Here is a 17068-nt window from a genome sequence, read left to right as displayed (position 1 = left end):
CAAACATGCTAAACTTGGTGTTGAAGTTGCAGATATATTTCTGGAGATCTTGCTGTATGCTGATGAAATAGTTATCTTTGATGAGACAGACGATGACCTCCAGAAAATGTGGAATATTGTTAATTTATGGTGTACTAAATGGAGACTAGCGATAAATCAAGAGAAGACCCAGATTGTTCATATTTGAAAGAAGGACGTGTAGAGAAGTGCACACAACTTTTATATTGGTACCACCTCATCATTCTACACTGGGCTCTACAAATACCTTGGTTTCACTCTGGATGAACACATGACCTTTGAAGATCACATTAGATCACTAGCAGATTCTGCAGGTAGAGCCTTGGGGTCAGTTTTAAACAAAATGAAAATATGTGAGGATCTTGGTTACTGTGCGTATTCTCAGCTGTATAAATCCTGCGTGTGTCCAGTGATGGACCATGCTGCTGGAGTTGTAACGTTGTTCAAAACAGAGCAATCTGCTGCTTCTTGGTGTGCACAAACTGACTCCAAACCTGGTCATCCGTGGAGATATGGGCTGGTAACCATGTGTGATTAGACAAAAAGATGACATGGTACGTCTATAGAACAGACTGATAAATATGCCAGAACACAGAATCACAAAAAAAGTGTTTGACTGGGACCTTACGCGTAGATATCAGTGGGCTAGAGCATTTTTATAAATGTTGTTGTGAAACTGATTTGCAGTGTACACTGAGTGTACAAAACATTAGGAACACCTTCCTACTATTGAGTTGCACTCCGTTTTGCCCTCAGAACTGATTCAATTCATCGGGGCACATGGACTCTACAAGGTGTCAAAAGCGTTCCACAGGGATGCTGGCCCATGCTGACATGCTTCCCACAGTTGGGTTAAGTTGGCTGGATGTCCTTTGGGTGGTGAACCATTCATGATACACATGAGAAACTGTTGAGCGTGAAAACCCCATATCCCCTTCAAAGGCACCTAAATATTTTGACCTGCCCAGCGGTGGGTATATCCAGGTATACGCCATATACCCAGTTATTTTTCAGTGAGCATTCCATATACTCACTTCTTAATCCCCACTGTTACGTATCAAAGTAGTGTAGTGCAGCTATACTCTGTATCAATTAATAGGGCTGATGGAACTGATCGGAATGTTTAGTTTAACATTTTTATAAACTATTATTTCTCACATTTTCAGCTCAGTAGCTCATAGTAGCTCATAGGCAGTAGACCTATGCGTGAATGCTCCAAAATACAATTTGGGAAAAAACTGTTCTAAAATGCACACCACACATGCAATGTTTCACATGTTTCATGGACAGAGATCAAATCAAATCAAATGTTATTAGTCACATGCCCCGAATACAACAAATGTAGACCTTACAGTGAAATGCTTACTTACAAGCCCTTAATCAACAATGTTTTAAGAAGTTTTAAGAAAAACAAGTGTTCAGTAAAAAATGGATAAGTAAAAAATAGAAAATAAAGGTGACAAATAATTAAACAGCAGCAGTAAAATAACAATAGTGAGGCTATTTACAGGGGGTACTGGTACAGAGTCAATGTGCGGGGTCACCAGTTAGTCGAGGTAATTGAGGTAATATGTACATGTAGGTAGAGTTAAAGTGACATAATAATAAACAGAGAGTAGCAGCAGCGTAAAAGAGGGGTCTGGGTAGCCCTTTAATTAGCTGTTCAGGAGTCTTATGGCTTGGGGGTAGAAGCTGTTAAGAAGCCTTTTGAAGTATTCTGGTTACGGGACGAGCAGAGGCTTGAATTTTGTTTCAGACAGGGCGTGTTTGAGATTGCTTAGTTTGTTCACAATGCCTGGAGGAGAAATGTATTGTTTGTGTAGTGTGGCTAGATGGTATCTGTACTTGCCATGGTTATGTATATCATTTATTAAATGTTATTTTGTTTTGAGTACAAGGAAAATGTTACTGTGTTTACTAGTGTCTTGTAAGCCCGTGTGGGCTGGGCACCGGTAGGTGTATGACACTTAAATAAATAATATCAATCTTTATCCACTATCAGAAAAAAAACTATAGGCTATGCAGCACCTCCTACTGGAGAGTTGGTCTACCTACAGCTACCTACCCCGGCCAAACACGGAGATCGCTGAGCCAACAGTGCGCCGCCCTATGGGACTCCCAATCACAGCCAGATGTGATGCAGCCTGGATATAGGCCTAGGGTTTCAAGCTTGGGTTGATTTCAAATGTAATATTCAAGTTAATAATTTATATGGTGATTCACGTCTCCATCTCAAGCCAAAACCTAAGTTAAAGAATAGGACTAAATCAAATCAAACTTTAAAGTGCATTTAAAATTTGATTGAGTCCTATTCTTTAACTTAGGTTTTTGGTTGAGATGGAGATGTGAATCCAACATATCAATTCATAATTTTAGAAAAACTGGAATTAAAGCAGACTAAGTCAGTAGCACAAAAGATACATCTCCTTCTAAGGTTGATATTTGGTTGGGTTGACAAACAAACACAATTCAACATCACCTTTGCAGTACAGTAAATAGCCTATTAACAAATGATATGTTTGATTCACGTCTCCAACTAAACCAAAAGTTGAAGAATAGGATTAAGCTAGTGGCACAGGTTTAACTATCCAAGCATTATATATAACTGCTTTAAATGTTGATATTTGGTTGCGTTGTGAACAAAACACAATTCAATACGACTTTTGTGACACTGTAAATAGCCTAAAGTTAAGGCTATCTTAAAAACTAACGTAACAGTATTTATTCAACCTTAAAATGAGTAACACATCCACATCCACTATAAAAATATTCTTATGTAGCCTAATCATAGAAAGTGTGCATGTTCAAGATAGCATGAAAAGGTCCCAGGTCTGTGGAGATCTTCACAATTGCTATGATAATCTGTGCAGAATCTTGAACAGCATTAATCACTTGCACTATGTACTTTTAATGGAATCTCAACTGCAATCCAGGTCATTTGGTTGTGCTATTAGATGAAACAGTGATAACACATTCTCATTGTATAAATACAAAATATCTGACATTGTATTCCCATTTGAACTTTGTTGTGCTTTTAGATGGTTGAAAGGATAGTGATTACACATTGGGAATTCAACAAACGTCTGGCTGTCTTTCTGAGGGGGTGAATAATGGTTGAAATCTCATTGATCAACGACTCAACCGATTATAACCCACATTGAAATGACGGTGTGAGCCCAGTGGGGTGTACTAGGAACCAGAAACATCAACTCAAATCATACATGCAGATACTGTAGCTTCTGTGACCTTAACAAAGAATTTCTTCTTAACAAATAAGACAATAACGTATTTATGTGAGAACTGGGAATGCTTTAGAGGAAAATATCCACAAGCCTCAAGTATTCTTTTTTAGACAGGTCGTCTCTGTTGTCTGGTCAGACAAAACCAGAAAAAGTTGATGTTTCATCCTCAAGCAAACAGTTTGAAATGCTAAGTGTCTCTAAATATTTGAAGAAGAAACAATATGCAGCGTTTTCCCAGGGAACATTTCCATGTGGGGCTCATATGGGTTAATGAAGGGCAGTTCCACAGGTCACATGAGGGAAACCCAACAGTGACCCACAAAGTTATCCTCAGCATCCATGTTGGCCTCAATGTTAACCCAATTGGGTACCTGCTAAGATAACCAATTAGAGCCCTTGCCCAGTTGAAACCCATTTAAAACCCAGGTGGGGCCCACCTGGACATGTTGGCTGGGGTTGTTGCTTGAACATCTCAATGTGGTGTACATATGGTGCATTGACGACCAACAAGAGAAGACAAACACACCCAGATATAGGGGAAGAAGGAATGTCGTTCTGGCTCTGGGGTTCTGAAAACGTTCCACATGTGCAAAGAAATCTGTGTCGAGTCCAATTGGAGCATCTCCCCCCACTGTGCAAAGCAATTATAATCAGTCATTAGTAATAACCCTAATTTGAGAAATGTAGCCCAGAAAAAGAAAAAAAAGGAGAAACCACAGATGATCAATGGTGGATTAGTAACAAAAGCCTCAGTAGCAGTTGTGAGGAACCAACCTTTCCACATCCATAAATGGTAAACTGCCATAAAGTAGGCTGTGATTGAGTCATTAATAACTCTAATAAAAAAATGTAGCCCAGAAAAGGAGAAAAAGGAGTCAAACCAATGGCAGATCAGTAACAAGCATCTCAGTAGCAGTTTGAACCAACCCTTCCACATCCATAGATGGCAAATTGCCATTAACAAGAGTATGGCAGGTCAAGTCCACTGGCGGTTATTCTACAATGTCTTCCTGCAAGCCCAAACTTCAAACGTGGGCCTGGAACAATGAGAATTCTGACTGGGCTTCCTGTTTCCTCCGGGGCTTGTGAAGTTCACAACACCAACAGCGAATGAAAGCCCCTCAGTGATGGAATCACCAATCCGGGTCAAAATATGATTTTTGTCTCTCTCCCTTGCAGAGAAAATTGTCCAAACACTGAGCAACAAAGTTTCTTCTAAAAAACACCACCATCAAATTTGACAATATCTCTAGGATAGAAATCCCAGGCCTTGGCTACATATAATCCTACAATTTCTCCCAGGTTCTAGTTTCAAGGTTCAAGTTTCAAAGTTCACAAGCTCTTTCAAACCATGGCCTTAGAAGCATACTGGGTTCTGTGAATGCCTATTATCTTACGTTGGCATATTTTCCCCATTTTGTGTTTAAACTCATTACCACTGTGTACCTTCTGCTGCTAATCTCTAAACAAACCGAGAGGGAAATCCCAAATCCTTGTCCCAAAGAACTCCCTCCGTCTGGATTAGATTAGTGAAGAACACCGGCGAATCGAATCAGACTGCAGCAACACAAAGCAGGGATCAAAAGCTTAGTACTGAGACAGAGCCCAATAGGCTACGGCCAGATCTCAAGATTGCTATTGAAAGGTAGAGGAAATATGTAGACTGCAAGGGCCCTCCAGGAGAAGAGCTGAGAAGCTTTCTTTTTCACATTTTCAGCGTATTAGGCCACACAACACACTGCAGCAATGTTAAATAAAAATACTGTTGCATGACTCATTGTTGGCCCTGGCCTGCAGCATGTGTACTACAGTGAATAATTTAACATCTATGTCTGGCATGGTGGTTAAAGAAACGTAAACTCTGTTGAAGCAACAAAGGTTGAGTGAGGAGATTGCGTTCAGAGACATCACAGAAGTTGTTCAATGACAGAAGTTGCTCACGTTCCATTTGTGCAGGGCGGTAGGCAGTCAGGCAGCAGACGCGGTGCAGTCTAGAGGAATTTGTCCCACATTTCCTGTCTCTCTTTTTCAGAGGAGCTGCACACAGAGTTTTGATGTGGCGCGTTGCAGTCTACTGACCACAGTCCTGTGGGAAACCACATGAGTCTGGCGTCACTTGGGTCTATAGCAGCTCATCCATATGAAAAGGGAAATAGCAGTCACATCAGCACTATTCACTAATGTAAAAACACTATGGTTTGTATGCTTCACAAAAAAGGTACAAAAAAATTCTCCACATGTAAAGACCTGATGATGAATACAAAACAATTGTTGTACTACATTGGCTTCGAGCTCTAAAATATCTCCCGAGACAGTGTACATTACGTCTCCATGCCAGTGGCGCACAACAGAAAAAACATGTTTTCGTACACTACAGACGGACTTTGGAAGTCCACGCATGTTCTTTAGCCTGGTGACATTTACCTATGCTAAAAAGGTTGGTAAAACACGAGGGACTGCAATCCAGCCAGTATGACCAGAGGCAGGTTTTGAGGATTACATTCTGAGAAGATCAGAGAATTCAACATGCCATGCTAACACAGCCCAACATATCACAGCTTCAAACTGCATAAGACAATATCAAATCTGGTACATTCCTGCATCTTTTATACATATGTTGGGATATTAATATGATTGTATATATAGATTTTTCTTTATACTTTGAAGGGCTGTAGGAATTCGCTCATGAGTAAGGCAGCAACAAAAACTAAACATATCAATGAAAAGGTATTTAATTTCACACATATATTTTTGTTAACAAAGGAAACAAATCTTATCAAACACAAAATGTACCTTGTCTACTATTGCTGCTCAATTCTCACAGTCAGAAAACAAACACTTCTGGTAACCAATAGCAAATAAGGAAATATGGAGTTGCAAATAATATAATGAACATTAGAAAATGCCACATCATTTTTTTTATTTTTTATAATAATACAAAAGCAATGAGGTGTCACAGTTCAGAACTGAAAATCTTTTACAGTCATATCAATGGCCCTGTAACGCTTGGACATCGTGGGTGTGGAGTCAGGCACAGGAGGCAGAAAAATGTTTGGTACAATATAATTTAATAAGTACCACAAAAGAGGAAAAATGCCCAAACACAACAGGGCGTAACAAAACCCAAAGTCCAACAACACGAACACAGTGAAAACACGTAACAAGCCCACACACAGAACAGGTGGAGAGGCGGGCTTAAATAACACTACTAATTACATAATAGAACACAGGTGCAACTAATAAAGACATGACTAACAGAAAAACGAAAAGAGGATCGATGGCAGCTAGTAGGCCGGTGACGACGACCGCCACCCGAACAGGGAGAGGAACTACCCTCGGCAGTAGTCGTGACAGGCCCAAGTAAACTTGCCTCCTTGCGTTTTATTGTAGATCTTGTCGATTGGCGTTGAATTTCCTATACCTGAAGAGACATGAAGAGTAAACAAAAAAAATCATGTTTACACATGCTACAAAAATACACAAAGTGAAAACATATTTTTAGAGGGCAACAATAAGCGTTGTAGCACTTCACTCTGAAACTGACAGAGGTCAAGGATACATGTTAGGCTAAATTATCAATGTTAGGCTAAAGTCTGTTAGCAGACAACTGATATCCTTTGGTCCAGGTAGTTGAGTTTGGACGTGCCCAGAGCAATGACCTTGTTCTCCTCCCTGTCAGTCATCTGTAGATATAGCTTCTTCAGCAGTCCCTCCATCATCTTCACCACAGCCTCCTTCTCAACCAGCCTGAGGAGAGCAGAGGAGACCACACCTCTGTTTAAATATTATTTGAAATCATTTCAAATTATTGATCTGTACTTGACTGAGCTTGCTTGACTTAATTTGACCAAGAGAATGGTCTCAAAACAGACAAACCACCACTGATGTTAAAACAATGGAGGCCTAAACAAGCATCTCAGTAGCAGTTTGGATCAACCCTTCCACATCAATTGTGGGTAATCAATCTTGGTTTCTCAAATGATTGCCTCGCCTGGTTTACCAACTACTTCTCTGATAGAGTTCAGTGTGTCAAATCGGAGGGCCTGTTGTCCGGACCTCTGGCAGTCTCTATGGGTGTGCCACAGGGTTCAATTCTTGGGCCGACTCTCTTCTCTGTATACATCAATGATGTTGCTCTTGCTGTCCACTTTTCTGATCCACCTCTACGCAGATGACACCATTCTGTATACTTCTGGCCCCTCTTTGGACACTGTTAACTAACCTCCAGACGAGCTTCAATGCAATACAACTCTCCTTCCGTGGCCTCCAAATGCTCTTAAACGCAAGTAAAACTAAATGCATGCTATTCAATCGATCACTGCCCGCACCTGTTCGCCCGTCCAGCATCACTACTCTGGACGGTTCTGACTTAGAATACGTGGACAACTACAAACACCTGGGTGTCTGGTTAGACTGTAAACTCTCCTTCCAGACTCACATTAAGCATCTCCAATCCAAAATTAAATCTAGAATCGGCTTCCTATATCGCAACGAAGCATCCTTCACTCATGCTGCCAAACATACCCTCGAAAAACTGACCATCCTACCGATCCTTGACTTCGGTGATGTCATCTATAAAATAGCCTCCAACACTCTACTCAACAAACTGGATGCAGTCTATCACAGTGCCATCCGTTTTGTCACCAAAGCCCCATACACTACCCACCATTGCGACCTGTACGCTCTCGTTGGTTGGCCCTCGCTTCATACTCGTCGCCAAACCCACTGGCTACAGGTTATCTACAAGTTTCTGCTAGGTAAAGCCCCGCCTTATCTCAGCTCACTGGTCACCATAGCAGCACCCACTCGTAGCACAAGCTCCAGCAGGTATATCTCACTGGTCACCCCCAAAGCCAATTCCTCCTTTGGTCGTCTTTCCTTCCAGTTCTCTGCTGCCAATGACTGGAACGAACTGCAAAAATCTCTGAAGCTGGAGACTCATATCTCCCTCACTAACTTTAAGCACCAGCTGTCAGAGCAGCTCACAGATCACTGCACCTGTACATAGCCCATCTGTAAACAGCCCATCTATCTGCCTACCTCATCCCCATACTGTATTTATTTATTTATCTTGCTCCTTTGCACCCCAGTATCTGTACTTGCACATTCATCTTCTGCACATCTACCATTCCAGTGTTTAATTGCTATATTGTAATTACTTCGCCATCATGGCTTATTTATTGCCTTAACTTACCTTATTTGCACTCACTGTATATAGACTTTTTGTTTTCTTTTGTTCTACTGTATTATTGACTGTATGTTTTGTTTATTCCATGTGTAACTCTGTGTTGTTGTATGTGTCGAATTGCTATGCTTTATCTTGGCCAGGTCGCAGTTGCAAATGAGAACTTGTTCTCAACTAGCCTACCTGGTTAAATAAAGGTTAAATTCAAATTAAATGTAAAAACTGCCATAAAGCTGGGTTATGAAAGGTCATGTCCACTAGCTGTTATTCTACAATGTTTTCCTGTAAACGAGGAACTGTAGGGTGAAATGTGAACAGTAGGGGTCAAATGCACTCACTTTCAAGTCCTATCAGTTCCTTCCTTCTTGTGTTCATTTTATGCCTCTTTCAGCTCCTTCTTGGTCACATCCAATTGCTGCTGCTTCTGTGCAATCTGGAACAATAAAGGGACAATGTTAGACTGTGTTTACCTTACATGCATAATTAGTATTTCAACAAAAATTCACAAAAGATTCCACATAGAATGTCACAACTACCAGGACAATGTATATATATATATATATATATATATATATATATATATATATATATATATATATATATATATATATATATATATATATATTTGTGAATTTTTGTTATTTATATATATATAACCTATATATATAATCTACATTGGACACAATATTGTAAAAGAGGCATATAGTATTTTAAAATGGCATAACAATGGCACTACTAGCTACTACATAAATCTGAGAACGCAAATATTCCAGTTACCTTGCCCTGCATGTTTTTCATGGATTTCTCAAAGGTATTGGGTGCTGCCCTCTGGTGGTCACAGAGAATGGCCACAGCTCTGTTGGCTCGGTCATAGGACAGCAGACTCATGTCAGCTGAGGAGGAAAACGACAGGCATATCTTTCATTGGTGTACTCTCTTTACTATAAATTTGCATGTTTCAGAGATTCATGTAGTCATGACACAGAGAACATCTGAGTAAAAAATAACGCAAAGTAAGACCAACGAGGGTCACGTATGTCACAGAGAAGAGCTGAGAATTCTTGTCAACTATTGTGAACTAGATCTTCCAAAACCTGCACTGAGTGTATTGATGTTGGTATAGAAAGTGGACTAACCAGTGGTGAGCTTGTTGAGCCGCTCTTGCAGAGTGGTGGAGGCGTTGAAGGTTCTTGGCTGTTAGCCCCGGCATGGACTGGTACAAGTGCTTGTTCAAGTAGGCGGTCTAAGAACAAACGACAACCAAATTTAACCGTATCTGCTGAGGTAGATAAGCATACTGAATGAACCACATAGCTAGTCGTTCTTTGGTTACACTCATTTCCCAGCCTTTGCTAAGCATGACCTAAACATGACCTAAACATGACCTAAACATGACCTAAACATGAAATAACCAGGTACACGGGGTCTTCAACTTATGTTTATTCTATCAAACAGGTCATCGTCAGGCTCCTTGTTTTCCATGAATAGCTTCAGGTTCTTGAAATCATGTGTACAAATAATATGGCTGTGTACATTAGATGGATGTTTAAGCCCTGCTTAACAATACATTGTACAGGGGAATGGATATAGAACAGTTGCTAGACAGTGCTGCTCACCCTGCCCTCATCATAGTAGCAGATGGAGTCTTTGCCCAGGAAGTCCAACTCCACCATGAACTCCTGGCCTCCCTTCTGCTGGTGCAGGGTGATGGTTTCCACTCTCAGAGAGCAGCAGCCCACAGCGTTGGCCATCTCATTCTCCTCCTTCTCATTCCCCACTCGCAGGGCCAGCTACATGCACAGAAAGACACACACACACACACACACGTTAGTGAGGGAGATATGACTGTTCTACATGATGTGTTTAAGGTTAACTGATCAGGCTTGCACTTTGTTAACCACACCGAGGATAGTTGTGAGGTCTGTATCTTGTCTATAAAGTAGAGTGCCACTCCTCTCTGCCTGGTCTTCATCTCCCGGTGCTTCCAGTCCTCGGTACATCCTCCTGATGGTCGCCACCTTCAGCTTGCGTTTACAAGCCACCTCATACTTCTGCCAGTCCTTCTCTCCCTGAGCACAGAGAGAAAGACTTCTGAGTTTATGGCTTAAAAGAATAAACTAGAAATAGAATAGAATTTGAAATGTATGATTGTTACTGGGTTCAGTCTTCAGACTCTTCTCAAAAGTTTGGGTTTCTAAGCCTTCAAATATAATTTCATTCATAAATATCTGGGTTTATCAATATTCAAATATGATTATTTTCTTTCACAAAAGTTTGAGTTTCCAATTCTTCAAATATTGTTCATTTTTGTACACAATAAAACACCACTGATATGTTTAATTATCCAGGAAAGTGGGGAGAAAGGCTTTGTACCTTAAGTTTGGAGCTGGGTTTGAACATGATGTACTTGAAGTTTCCCTGGAAGTTCTCCACCCAAGAGGCCAGACAGGTCACTGTGTCGTCATGCTGCACCTTCCTCCACTTGTCATCCACAGGGGCCACTGGTATCTTAGCGTCTCTGGAAAAGCAACCAAAACACTTTATTTCAAGCTTATTGCCTTTAGATCGCTAATTCACTTTTGGGAGCAGCATAAACTTATAGGAATATTGTTTGTTCTGTATGCTCTACTGGACCCCTCACTTGCTGCAGTTGATGGTGATGTCCTAGATGCTCACTTTCAGCTTGTCCATCTTGGGGTGTTCTCCCCTCCCGCGGAAAAGCCCTGGGGGCTCCACCCGGAAGTTACCAATCTTCTCCCTGTGGCCATCCAGCACACAGTAGCCGCACGCCTCCGTTAATTATTCTATACATTTTTCCCTTCAGACCTGATCGAGGGAAAAAACACAGGTTTCCACAAGGGTTGCAATGTTATTGCTCCCCCTAAAAATATATTTAAAGTCTTAGTATTTAGTTTGGGGACTTTGTAATCAGTTACCCGTTTGTTTTTTTGTCATGGCTTTCTTCTCCTCCGACTTCTCCAGAAATTATTTCTTGATGTGCGTGAAATCACACTGACAGCTTCTTCATCTGCTCCCTCTCCTCTGCTGTCATTTCCTGTTTAATCAGTCTCAGGCTGTTTTTTCAATTTAAATCAGTGGTACTAACCTCTCTGTAGTCTGTAAATAAGTTATCTTGGAAGGCACTCTTTGTTCTGTACTCATGGTACAGCGTCTTGGCGTAAAACTAGGCTAATTCCTCAGCAGCCAAACTCAGTTTTACAGCAAAGCAGACCTAATACGAGAAAGGAAACATATGAGGATGAGTGAGTGTATGTATGTGGTGGTAACTCACTATTATAAAATAAAGACATTATTGGGTAATGATTCGTATTCTGGTGGGAAGAGTAGACCTTTGTGCTTCAACGTTGTCCATTTCTTCCCATTGTTGTAATGACCTGCTTCCCCCAAGACAATAAGCATATCACAATTTGGTTACAGCACAGAAAGCCATAAAATGTTTATGCAGGTTTAAATCCAACTCAAGTGATAGATACAATAAAGATAAATACAACACATCTCTAGATGCCAGGCCAGATCTAGCTAATGTAGCTAGCTAGCTAATGTTACCCCTTTTCATTGACGATATGCGGCTAGTTAGCTAGCATGAATTCTTCTTCTAGCTAGCTAACTAGCTAGAAGAAAATTCTTCAAATTTTTGGTTTTTTCCTTTTTCACATCAGTTAATTTTTTTATTGTTATCTGTAGTATACCATATTAGAGTTGCTTTTGGAACTACAGAGAAAATTAAATAAGAGAGACTTTTGGAATGACTTTACTGAACAATTTCAAAGATTTTATTGAGCTACAGTTGATATAAGGAAATCAGTCAATTGAAATAAATTCATTAGGCCCTAATCTATGGACTTCACATGACTGGGAATACAGATATGGTCACAGATACCTTTAAAAAAAAGGTGGTGGTGTGGATCATAAAACCAGTCAGTATCTGCTGTGACCACCATTTGCCTCATGCAGCATGACATCTCCTTCACATAGAGTTGATCAGACTGTTGATTGTGGCCTGTGGAATGTTGTCCCACTCCTCTTTAATGGCTGTATGAAGTTGCTGGATATTGGCAGGAACTGGAACACGCTGTCGTACACGTCGATCCAGAGCATCCCAAATATGTTCAATGGGTGACATGTCTGGTGAGTATGCAGGCCATAAAAGAACTGGGACATTTTCAGCTTTGTTTAAGAACATTTAATTCTCTGGACACAGCTCTGGTGGACATTCCTGCAGTCAGCATGTCAATTGCACACTCCCTCAAAACATCTGTGGCATTGTGTTGTGTAATAAAACAGCACATTTTAGAGTGGCCTTTTGTCCCCAGCACAAGGTGCACCTGTGTAATAATCATGCTGTTTAATCAGCCTCTTGATTAACCACACCTGTCAAGTGGATGGATTACCTTGGCAAAGGATTAACGTTCCCTAAAAGGAATGTAAAACAATTGTACACAAAATTTGAGATAAATATGCTTTTTGTGCACATGTAACATTTCTGGGATCTTTTATTTCAGCTCATGAAAAATGGGACCAAAACTTAACATGTTGCATTTATATTTTTGTTCAGTGTATTTAGTGGACAGCAACAGATGTTTTCAAAAAGAGTTCCACGTCTATACCTATGGGCACAAGCACTGTTCATGACACAAACTGTTCACACCCCTCTTGTTGGTAGAGAGACATTCTTGCAGGTTTAAAACATATTTCCTGCAATTCTATTAATTTTGCCATGTCTAATGTGTATTCATGCGATTTAAATGACTCAAACATTACAACAAAATCTATGGGCTAAAAAGCTTTAGCTGACATGGGCTAGTGGATCTGGACATTTCTGACAAGCAAAAAATAGCTCTAAGGTATGGAATGACTTACATGATAAGAGAAAGACTGATGATGCACTAACCAACTACGAAATTGCTCTTTATGCATTCTACTATTACAACTTTCAAGAGTGAGTTTGAAAGCTAGACTGAGACCCCCCCCCCCAAAAAAAGTGCACCCTCCAGGGGGCACGCCCCACAGTTTGGGAACCACTGCACTAGAGAATAGCAACAACCATACAGAGTATGAAGAATTTTTACTGTGGAACTTGACAATTAACGTTGTTCACCTGTTAGTTAAGAAACTTATTTTTGCTAAAAAAAAGTATCCTTGTCCGTCCCGTGGTGTCCCTTTTTGCTACTTTTAGATTTGCGCTACATTGACATAACAACGGGTGAGAAATGACATAAGGGAAGCAACACGTCACCAATCACAAAATATTCAAGCTAAAACATTTCCTGTATCACTTTTCTCCCATCTGATTCCTTTTCCTTGGCAGATATATTGTTGTTTAAGTCAATTCATTGCAAATAAAGAAGACCTCATCACCAACATACTGTATCTTACTCTCTTTTTACATTGAAGTTAGACTTTACTTTTGGTGTGAATAATTTCAGCATTAGAAGAACGTACTCCTTCCAGAAGGTGGTGATGCATCCTGCGAGAGAAAGAGAAACCCCATGAATAAACATCTACTATTTTCTGCTAATACAGGGATATGCAATAATTGGGCCTGTGTATATCATGCTATAGTCTTTGGTCATACCATGTCTACACCGTTGGTCTCCACATCTGCATGGCCACTCCCCAAGACAAATTTTAAATTCCCCGAATTGATAAAGGAAAGACAGAATAAGGCACACGCTCACAAATGAACCCACAAATGCATTGTTAAAACAAGATCAATCAGATGATCGCTAAACTGGAAGCATTGCCTAACTGAGGCAATTTATAAAAGGTGACCACTGACTTACAGTATCTCACAAAAGTGAATACACCCCTCACATTTTTGTAAATTTTTGAGTATATCTTTTCATGTGACAACACTGAAGAAATGACACTTTGCTACAATGTAAAGTAGTGAGTGTACAGCTTGTATAACAGTGTAAATTTGCTGTCCCCTCAAAATAACTCAACACACAACCATTAATGTCTAAACCGCTGGCAACAAAAGTGAGTACACCCCTAAGTGAAAATATCCAAATTGCGCCCAATTAGCCATTTTCCCTCCCCGGTGTCATGTAACTCGTTAGTGTTACAAGGTCTCAGGTGTGAATGGGGAACAGGTGTGTTAAATTTGGTGTCATCGCTCTCACACTCCCTCATACTGACTGGTCACTGGAAGTTCAACATGGCACCTCATGGCAAAGAACTCTCTGAGGATCTGAAAAAAAGAATTGTTGCTCTACATAAAGATGGCCTGGGCTATAAGAAGATTACCAAGACCCTGAAACTGAGCTGCAGCCCGGTGGCCAAGACCATACAGCGGTTTAACAGGACAGGTTCCACTCAGAACAGGCCTCGCCATGGTCGACCAAAGAAGTTGAGTGCACGTGCTCAGCGTCATATCCAGAGGTTGTCTTTGGGAAATAGACGTATGAGTGCTGCCAGCATTGCTGCAGAGGTTGAAGGGGTGGGGGGTCAGCCTGTCAGTGCTCAGACCATACGTCGCACACTGCATCAAATTGGTCTGCATGGCTGTCGTCCCAGAAGGAAGCCTCTTCTAAAGATGATGCACAAGAAAGCCCGCAAACAGTTTGCTGAAGGCAAGCAGACTAAGGACATGGATTACTGGAACCATGTCCTGTGGTCTGATGAGACCAAGATAAACTTATTTGGTTCAGATGGTGTCAAGCGTGTGTGGCGGCAACCAGGTGAGGAGTACAAAGACAAGTGTGTCTTGCCTACAGTCAAGCATGGTGGTGGGAGTGTCATGGTCTGGGGCTGCATGAGTGCTGCCGGCACTGGGGAGCTACAGTTCATTGAGGGAACCATGAATGCCAACATGTACTGTGACGTACTGAAGCAGAGCATGATCCCCTCCCTTCAGAGACTGGGCCGCAGGGCAGTATTCCAACATGATAACGACCCCAAACACACCTCCAAGACGACCACTGCCTTGCTAAAGAAGCTGAGGGTAAAGGACTGGCCAAGCATGTCTCCAGACCTAAACGCTATTGAGCATCTGTGGGGCATCCTCAAACAGAAGGTGGAGGAGTGCAAGGTCTCTAACATCCACCAGCTCTGTGATGTCATCATGGAGGAGGTGAAGAGGACTCCAGTGGCAACCTGTGAAGCTCTGGTGAACTCCATGCCCAAGAGGGTTAAGGCAGTGCTGGAAAATGATGGTGGCCACACAGAATATTGACACTTAGGGCCCAATTTGGATATTTTCACTTAGGGGTGTACTTACTTTTGTTGCCAGCGGTTTAGACATTAATGGCTGTGTGTTGTGTTATTTTGAGGGGACAGCAAATTTACACTGTTATACAAGCTGTACACTCACTACTTTACATTGTAGCAAAGTGTCATTTCTTCAGTGTTGTCACATGAAAAGATATACTCAAATATTTACAAAAATGTGAGGGGTGTATTCACTTTTGTGAGATACTGTACATAATGAAACAGAGCACATTGGAAAATTATACTACACCCTTCATTGTGAATGAAGACATGTAAATTGGAGATTGTAATTAAGAGTGCTTTCACATAAACCCTGTACGTAAATGTACCTGAAGAGACTGATCTGTCCATGCTCACCTTATGATTTCCGGCTCCTGCAGAGGTTAACAAGGGTGTTAAGAACTGGAGTGCTTCGCCTATGAAATCAAATAACCATCGTGTGTGTGTGTGTGTGTGTGTGTGCGCGTGTGTGTGTGTGTGTGTGTGTGTGTGTGTGTGTGTGTGTGTGTGTGTGTGTGTGCGCATGCATAAGTGAAGTGACTGGTCCATGTTACCTTGTGCTTCCTCTCAGTGTCCTCTTTCTTCTTCTTTCCCCCCATTCTTACTCCTCTTCCTGCATCGGACCATTGGGAAGTGTGACTTTTCACAATAATAAACCTACCTAATGGATAAGCAATACTCTACTAAGTTGTTATTGAGAAAGATAAGCACCATGACACATCACCAAAGTTACACCCATATGATCTAGGATCATATGAACCTGCCCCAATCAGCATGACAACATGAGCATTTCTAACCCAGGACCAGTGGTAAAGCCGGGCCAAATTCAGGACACGTCTGTCTGTAGGGCACCCATCCCTCTTGGATGATGATGCTGTTCTTTTCCTGCTGTATGTTCTGGCTTCACCATGTCCTTGATTGTCCTCCAGTTTCATTACTCAAAGTTAGACTGTACAAATGTAGATGTAGTGTTAACAATTAGTCAATTACAAATATTGTTTTGTGCGTGACATGTTTAATTCAGACCATTATCAACACAAACGATGTCGAATTACGTACTGATGGTTCTTTGTAGATCAATAAAAATAAAACAAATTAAATCACGCTTTGATTGGCTGATGGAGAGATCGAAATTCGCTGAATAAACTGTTTAATTAATTAGATTGTCAAAATAGTTTTGTTTCGGTAGACACATTATCCAACATATCATAAAGTATTTGTATGCTATACCTGTAAGCAGAGTTGTCCTGTTCTCAATCGCGTCAATTAGGCTCCTCTTGATGTAACCGATTAAACTCAACTCCACGATTTACGAACAAACACCTGACAGTAGCAAAATAAATATACTGCGCATTCTTGAAAGCCAAGGGTCAAAATCAAATCAGCGCAT

The 17068-nt window shown here is 40.9% G+C and overlaps 1 pseudogene; it reads right to left on the bottom strand.

Moving 5' to 3' along the window:
• Window positions 1-8815: 8815 nt before the first annotated feature.
• Window positions 8816-16277, bottom strand: LOC115195276 (DNA topoisomerase 1-like; annotated as a pseudogene).
• Between the last annotated feature and the right edge of the window lie 791 nt (window positions 16278-17068).

This window comes from Salmo trutta, chromosome 6 (genome assembly GCF_901001165.1).
Source record: "Salmo trutta chromosome 6, fSalTru1.1, whole genome shotgun sequence".
NCBI classification, from domain to species: domain Eukaryota; kingdom Metazoa; phylum Chordata; class Actinopteri; order Salmoniformes; family Salmonidae; genus Salmo; species Salmo trutta.
Note: the sequence above shows the minus strand (reverse complement) of the source record. Positions and strands in the feature narration are given on the sequence as shown.